This window comes from Giraffa tippelskirchi, chromosome 9 (assembly GCF_054371585.1).
Source record: "Giraffa tippelskirchi isolate mGirTip1 chromosome 9, T2T-mGirTip1v1.2.pri, whole genome shotgun sequence".
Classification (NCBI taxonomy): domain Eukaryota; kingdom Metazoa; phylum Chordata; class Mammalia; order Artiodactyla; family Giraffidae; genus Giraffa; species Giraffa tippelskirchi.
In genome coordinates, this window is record NC_137283.1 from 54,845,585 (window position 1) to 54,854,077 (window position 8,493).

Genomic DNA, 8,493 nt, shown 5'->3' on the forward strand with positions numbered 1-8,493 from the left:
CCTCCACCTCTTTGGAAAAAAACCTCCAAAGTAGGGGTACAGCAGCAGATTGTGCAATATTTTGCCCAACTGCCTTTTTAGCAGGTGGAACTAAGTGATAATAACAACAGCTATACACAAGAGAACCAGTTTCTCCAATTCCTGAATCACAGAATTTTAGGATTTAAAAAAAAAAAACCTATCATCAACAATCACTAGGACTGGTACATTTTTCTACGATGATGAAACTGGAATTGAAGTTTACAAATCCATATCTTGTAAGTCTGTTTAATGTGGGTCCTCCAGGGCCACACCATCCTCAGGTACTGTATAAAATCCAGTTTCTGAACTTACAGACTGGGAATTCTTGGCAACCATGCTAAGGTAAGGGGAATCAGTGATTCTCTGACTAAGAAGGGAGCTGGCTAGCCTCTATGGACACGAGCTTATCGAAAACAAGACTGAGTCTCCGTAACTAATAAAACGTCAAACCACCAGAAGCAACTTACTGGATGATCTCAAGAGCTTCTATCACTACCAACAGGGTAATACATCAAGAGACTTAACTATAGGCAAGAGGGAGAACAATCCGGACTAGCCGCACTACGCACTGGGCTCTGGGCTCTCAGATGCGACAGGGGCTCAGCAGCAGTGAGAGGTTTTCTCACACTACACGAGGGAATCCCCTGCAGGGCTTGTTGAAAGACAGATTATCAGGCCCTATTGCTAGAGTTTCTGATTCAGTAGGTCTGGGGTGGGGCCTGAGAATTTACATTTCCACCAAGTTCCCAGACACTGCTGCTGCTCCAAGGACCACTCTTTATTATAGACTATTTCTTGATTCTTTTAAAAACATGTATTAAGTACCTAGTGAGTACTGTGCTATGTGCTGGAGACAGAAAGATGAGTAAAACCAGTCAGTCCTGCTTCAAGAAATTAATAATCTATGTTTTTGTAGACATTGTACTGCTCTCGTCCTGAAAGTCAACAAACTGGGACCTTGTTGAAAACAAAGTTTAAAAGTATATTGCTTTTAAATAAAACTAGGGTATTTCTAATTAGTTCCAAATGCTTTAGGAAAACATGTAGTAATCCTACATTGGCAAAGGCCTGGGTGTTTTCTTCACTCTTCTGAATTTTCTGAACATATGCAAATAATTTGCTACAGTATCTTCTTCATCTATATATATATACACCATTCATATGTTTGTTCTCTTTCATAACTTCATCCACCACATAAAAAATAGAAAGATTTTATATAAGTAGTTGTCCATACACAATCAAAACCTTGTTTACAAAACCCAGGTAATTATCAACTGACAGAAAAAAACCACAGTAAGTATGGTAGGACTTAGGGATTCTCTGATTTAGATTTAGACTTCAGCAACACTGTGGAAAAGTGAATGACACAAGTATGCAATATGCTTACTTATACCCATGAGGGTGGCTTGTACTTAACTGTTAAACACTGCCTATCAGCTGATTCACAGAATTAATGAACCTGCTTTTGAAGTGGCTACTAAGCGTCTATTTCCATCAGATACACATTGATTTCCTGTAAGTATTTTTGGCAAAAAATATAAAAGGAAAAATAAAGTATGTATAAAATTTTATGATCTGAGGATGTGCCAAAGTCTTAAGCATTATTTATACATCTTTGGCATATTTTTTTATGACGTGATTGAGAGATTTCTCTCATTTCAATCTGTTAGAAAGCTACTTTATAAGTCTGGAAGAACTAACTCAAGAAGGGACTAGATAATTTGTCTAACATCACAGAGAGACGAAGACATAATGAGAAGTAATATTCATATTTCTAATTATACTAGCCAACTACCAACTCCTAGAGCCTTAATTTGATAAATTTCTTAAACTGACATGTAGGAATGACGATTTGTTTTTTCTGAAGGAAAAAACGGTTCAAGGAAGGAAGAATTACAACACATGTTGATTTTGGTTTTTAGGCCAGGCCGTGCAGCTTGTGGGATTTTAGTTCCCCATCCAGGGATTGAACCCGGCCTCTGGCAATGAGAACGCAGAGTCCTAACCACTGAACCGCCAGGGAATTCCCCTGTGTTGATTTTTAAGAGAAAAAAACATGCCTGTGTGAGAGAATATATCCTTTTGTGTCACTACTGTCTCAAGTGACTATTTTCAAATTTGGTTTCATAAAGGCTGGTTTATGGAAAATTGGGGACATGACTCGCTTTAATCTTATTTTGCCTTCTCCTGATCCCCTCTTTACATTTCAAGTGTGTTTATTATTCCTTAAAAGCTTTGCCTGCAGGTAGCAAGCAAACCAGGAAACTAACCTCTCAAATTTTTGCTGATAATGTCTTAAAGAATTAACCCTGCTAGGAATATTGGCATTTTGAAGGCAGACTCCAAACTTTCAAAGGACACAGACGGCAGAGGTGAAATGATGGTCAGTGGGGTGGGGTCAAGGTGAAGGAGTTCTTTACAGCATCTCGCTGCTGCACGTCCAATCTTCACCATACAGGAGTAGTTATTTCTTAAACACACAGGATAATAATATCCTCTTTCCATTTAGTTGCTGGGGCTCTCTCCTGGAGCAACCTAGAGCGCCTGAGACAGTGACAGTGCCAAGCAGCAACTTTAGAATTCAAAGCTGCCCTAAAAGTTTCTGATGTCACCAACGCACAGGGTAAATTCTTAGAAACCAACCCCTTCCATTCAGGTCTTGTAGGATTACTAATTACTGTGCAACCCGCTGAGTGTGGGAAGTGAGTGCACACAGACCTCTTACACTCCCACCCAGGGTATTTCCCTAGTTTTCTCTCTCCCTCCTAGTTACCTTCTCCTTATCTACGGTAATCTGTGCAGACTTCACACCCCGGGTCTATGCTAATCTGAACTCTTCCCAGAAGGTCAGGAAATGTGTCTCAAAGGGTCTTATCCACATATTACAATTCTAGATGAATCCACAAATTGAAGTGCTTCTTAAAAAAAAATCAGTTAAAACTAGCATGAATTTATTTTCTAAAAAAAAACCCCACTGAAGTGAAATAAAAACTGTTTCTTAAGACACTGAATCAAATTGAACTAAACTATTATAGGATCGAGTGTAAATCCTCCCTTACGGTTTTAAATCTCCATTGTAAACGATTCATGGTGCATGAACTGATGACTTCATTTCTTTCCTTTAAGTCTGAGAAATCGCAGTACAGAAAGGAAACCCACCCCAAAAAAGATTTTCAAGTTGCGAATGGCCTGGTCACTGGAATAGCTGAAGGTATAGCCATGGCTCTGAGAAAGCCAGAGAAGACCCATGAAGAGAATGGAAATGAGGGCTGCTCCCCACTCCCCAGCTGCAAAGGGGAAGCCATGGAAAAATGGAACATCCATCTACAGACATGGCCTAACCCTTCTTTGTCCTCTGCCTTCTCATACTTTTAGTGAGGTCCCCCCTTGGCCTTTGTAGGTGAACTGGGAACAGAGTGGGGTTCAAGCTGGGAGTCAAGACCCTTACTTTCTTGCATAGGAGACAGTTCACAATAGAATGGATTTTTTAACAATCCATAAGAAGAATTTAAAATTTATTATCTGGACGATGCACCCTTAATTATATGCTTTTCCAATGAGTCCCTACTAGTAAACTGGTGGGTTCCTAGGAGGCATGTTCACTTTTCAAGCCACTAAAAGCCTGTGTTTTTGGATACGGCTTCTTAGAAGGAGCCCCACGTTTTATGACAAGCACGGTCCCTATTTATTCTTTAAGCTGCGACACTAAAATGTCTTTTGATCTGAAGGATCATAGGCCTCAGTATAAAACAAACACACACTAAACATTCACAGTATACGCCATAAAAATATGTAGACTAGAACTTCATCAAATAAAAGCACAGTTTGTGCCTTCTAAATGCGTGAAGACGCAAAAATGGACACGAAAGGCTACACTGTCTACGCGGGACTCACAGAGATGTTATCAACAGGACAAAAATAATTCTTAGGCTGACTTTTGTCCAAAGTCACCAGAGAATAGGAAATACAGTTTTAAACTGAATAATGATGAAATGTCTCATTTCAGAAACATCTGATAAATTGATCACCACATGGCAAGCATTATCTTCTGTTCACTGTTAACAAGAATCTCAAAATCAGTACTAGGGTGAACCATTAATATTTGTAAAAGAATTAGCTCAATTAAATTCAGGGACAAGGTCATATCATTTAAGATACACAGATTTGCTGATAAAGTCTTAAAACCATACAAAAAAAGAGAGCACGGAATGATAACTGCAATACTTTTCCCATTTACACTGATAAGGAAACGGAGAGTTAGAAAGGATAAATGACTTGCCTCACTATAATAATTCAAATGGTTAAAAATGTAAACATTCACAGTCTGAGTTAAACATTTGTTATTAAAACATAGGTGTGCATTGACTGTTGAAGAAAAATATTAATAATATATAAACCTGTTTTTTAAAATAAAAAATAATTTAAGTATACACTATTCTTGGTGATAGTTGTTGTCTTCACATCTCTAAAAGTTTCCCCCAAATACAGTCTACTTTATTTGAGCTGATTTCCTTTCAAGAACCTACAGTATTTTAGGTAAATAAAAATTAGAATGAGTTCAAAAGATACGCCATATAACTCCCCCAAATCTACCTCTGTGTTGTGATAAAATACAAACAGTAAATGACAAAGCCGAGGAGGATTAAAAATAGTCTTCAATTTAAAATTTTCATCTAGAAAGCTATTACACTAACTGAAGTTTGATACACTGGGGCTATCTATGCTTGCAAGGTGGTTATTTACAGATCTTATTGTATTTTTGTGGAGTTAAATTAGATCAGTTTCAAAGGATTAAGCTTTTTAAATCGCCGCCCTTTTTGTTGCTTTTAGGCCTTAAGAGAGAAAGCAACAGCTCAAGAGGTCAAAAGCAGTACAGAGATCTGCTAGGAAAAATAAAAGCAAGTTAGAAATTCAGTTTAATAATTTTGAAGGTGGTGGGGGACAGATGTTTATATCCATAGGCTGGTGACTTTTATAGTTTTCTTGATTAGTGATTTTAAAAATTCTCTACAGCTGATATTTATTTTTAGTGGAACCCAAAAATTCTTTCAGTATACTTGCCACATTTTATGACATTATTATATTTCCAAATTCAAGTGAGAGTGAATTCAGCAGAACATCCACAAATTAGAATGACCAACATTTTCTGTCCTGCTCATTTGGCATATATAAATCCTATGAAAGAAGCAAGAGTAACAGACCAGGATATATAAAACATTTGTAAAGTATTATTTTAATACTGTTTTCTTGAAACTTTCCTGACAGTAAAACACCATTTCACAATTTGAAAACTAAATGAAATGTATCATTAATACCTGTGTGTGTTTCCATGACTGTGCCATTCATACAACTGTCGAATACATAATTATCTTGATAATTAGGGCTAGTAGCAAACACCCTTATTTAAACAAATGCTTTTTTTTTTTTTTTACTGATTAACAGCAATTAGGTATGATCAGTAATGTAATGCATGTTCCTAAAGTCATGCTTTTTTCCTGCATAAATTTTCATACACAGGGATAATACAGTTTTAATGTCACATAGAGATGTTGTAATTAATATTGTGATTTTTAAAAGTTCTATGTTGTCTTTAAAATGTCGTTCTGAAAAATATACAAAGAAACGAAGAGTGAGGAAACAGTCCCCTCAAAGAAAATAGCGTATTTATTTAAAATGCCAACTGCAAAAATATGTTCAAGGTGTTCTAAGTTTAATAAAGAATATGATGCAAGTGGATATTTTAGTTTTAATTTTAAAATAAGTTATAGTCTTTTAAATTTAAAAGCATGAAAAAAACAGTGCCTAAAAAACTTAGCCTGGAAATCTCCAAACCTTTATACTTCACTGATGCCACATTTTTATAGTAGCTATCATAAAAGCAAGAAACAAACTTTTAAACATGAAAAAGAATTTTGATTTAAAAATTAAATCCCCAGTTTCTACCCCCTTTCCAGTGATTTGCAAGAGATTGAGCGGTGGGTCATTAACTGATCCTAAGATCTTTAAGATCTAATTATCAGCAAGTGATATATCACATATCAGTATAATTTAAATAAAGGATAATGACAAGAAGTACACAGTAAGACTAAAATGGATGCTTTTGTAACAATCCTCACTTTTTGGCTAAGGGCATTCATTTAACCGTTTTGTATATCAGAGAATACTATGGTGCCTATTAACTTCACAGACTGAATCCGATTGAAAATAGGCAACCTAAAAACTGTTTGCAAATTTGAAAAAGATCTTTTGAAGTATCACCTGGAAAGCTGGCTGGTAGCATCTCTGTTTTCTACAGACCTTTCATAGGAGTGGAAGGAATTTCTTTAAGAGAGAAGCTACAGTGAACATCTACATCGGTCTCTATTCCAGAAGGGTTTTGTAAAAAATCATCTAGATGGTCATGAGGTCCTGTTTTCAGTCAGCGATTGATCACTTAACTATGAACAGGAAGACTGCCACCAAATACCTGGAGTATGTCCAAGGTTTGCCCAGCGCCTTCTAAAGAGTGTTAGTCATTGCTCTCTCAATACCTCCAACTACAATTTGTCTCATGAATGATAAAAACAGTTAACATGAAAATAGTGTACTTCAAAACCAAGTTTCTCCAGCAACAGGTTTCAGACAACTCAGTTAATCATCGTGTCTGGTTTTGTTTTCAGACAATGATCTATACAAATCAATTTTACATGTTAACCTCAATCTTGAAGAAAACTTTAGTTTCTTCATGACAGACTGCTATGTTCTTTTAAGCTTTGTCTCCTCAAATAATTGACACTATTTCCCCAACCATTACTCTCAGACCCAAGTGAATGAAATTCTCGCGGTAAAACAAGAGCACGACCAACTAATAACAATAGAATAATCATCACCACGAACCTCACGAGCAGCGTCCTGCAAATTTTGGACACGCATCACCAACGGAGTGATTTCAACAGAGTGCAATTACACAGTAAGCCAACTCACCTATACAAGGGGACTTAAGAAGAATTTAGAGACGCAGGCTTCTGATCACCGGCGGAGGTAAAGGCCCCTTCTTTACCTAACCACTGACCTTATATAAAAGCCGCAGATAGGTTACTCCCAGTTTCAGCCTCCTCACCTTAGGCTCCTCCCCTAACACCGAGGCAGAAAGTACCACAAACACACACCCACTTTCCGCCCCCTGCACGCAGGGACTAGAGATTTCGGTGAAGCCAGCCCTGCGTCCACCTTCCCCGGTCAGGGCTCGGCAGAGCGGGAGTCGAGCCCGGCACGTGGAGGAGCCCCCGCACCGTCCGGCCACCTTCCGGACCGCAGAGCGGGTGGGAAGGGCCCGCGCTCTCCATCCGCTGCCCCCGGGGGGCCAGCGAGCCCCGCGTCCCGGGCCACTCCGCTCGGTTCACGGCCAGCCCGGTGGTGAGGGCACCGAGGCTGACGGAGCGCGCCCCCTTGCTCCGCCCGCCCCCAAAGTGCGCCCAGGCTTAATTGTCACCGCGACCGCACAGTGGTCAGTCTGGGCGCCGCAGACGGAGCCGGACCCCCGCGGCCGCGGGACGCGCCCGCACGGGGATCCCGCGCAGGGGAGTCTGTGGTACCCCGGGCAGCGGCTCCCAGACCACTCCCCGCCCCCGGCCCCTCGCGCCCCGCCGCCGGGGGCTCGCAGACCCGCGCGCTCTCGAACCCTGGACCGGCGCGCTGGGCGCACGGGCTCGCGCCTCCCGTCGGACCGGAGCTCTCCCCCACGCGCCTCGCCCGAGGCCCGTGCCCTCCGCCGCCCGGACGTCTCCTCAGGGCGCGACCCTCGCCCGGGACGGGACCTGTCAGCCCGGGCGCCGCCGGTCCACGACCCCTCCCGCCTCCGGGGCCCCCTCAGCCCGAGACCCCGTCGGCCCCACCCCGAACTCTCCTCAGCCCGGGTCCCCGCGCCCCGCGCCCACCCCTGAGCGCAGCGGGACGCCCAGCTCTGACCTGCGCCGGTGGCCTCGCGGCCCGTTCCGGTGTCCAGACGGCCGACCCGAGCGCCCGAGGCGGCGGCGGCTCGGGCGCGGGCTCCCGAGTGCGGTCGGCCCCGCCCGCAGCGGACGGGCGGGGGGCGGGGGCGCGGGGCGAGGGGAGGGGCGCGGCTGCGGAGCCGCCGCCCGGCGCACAGTAGGGCCCCCCGCGCGCCGCGCCCACCTTCTAGCCGGCGAACCTACTCTGCGCCCGGCCCCGCCTGTTCCTCGCTACAGCCGCTGGGCGGCGGCCCCGAAATGGTCCCGTTTTTCCTGATTAGGGACCGGCCGGAACCCGGGAGGATGCCCGCGGTCACGTCGGGGAGAGCCGACGAGGCGTGGGGCTCCCGAGCCGCCCCCTCTCCGGGCCCGCGGGTCTCGCCTTCGACGGCGGTCTGCGGGTGTTTTTGTTGTTTCCCCTCAAGTTCTTTTCAGTATCATTCTTTTAAAGTCAAAATTTAAAAAGAAAGAAAGAAAGGAGAACGTACTCAGGTTCACCTGT

At 42.9% G+C, this 8,493-nt stretch overlaps 1 protein-coding gene across 7 annotated transcripts in view; it reads right to left on the reverse strand.

The window, feature by feature from the left end:
• The window catches only part of PPARG (peroxisome proliferator activated receptor gamma), a 172,007-nt gene extending 163,793 nt beyond the window's left edge, over positions 1-8,214 (reverse strand). For 6 of the 7 annotated variants that reach the window (XR_014064367.1, XM_081526370.1, XM_081526372.1 and 3 more), the window contains exon 1: positions 7,969-8,214. The gene's annotated coding sequence lies outside the window, so the exon portion shown is untranslated. Of the gene's footprint in view, positions 1-6,984; positions 7,080-7,968 lie in introns of those variants that run through there. The other variant, XM_081526368.1, reaches the window with a different exon arrangement.
• Between the last annotated feature and the right edge of the window lie 279 nt (positions 8,215-8,493).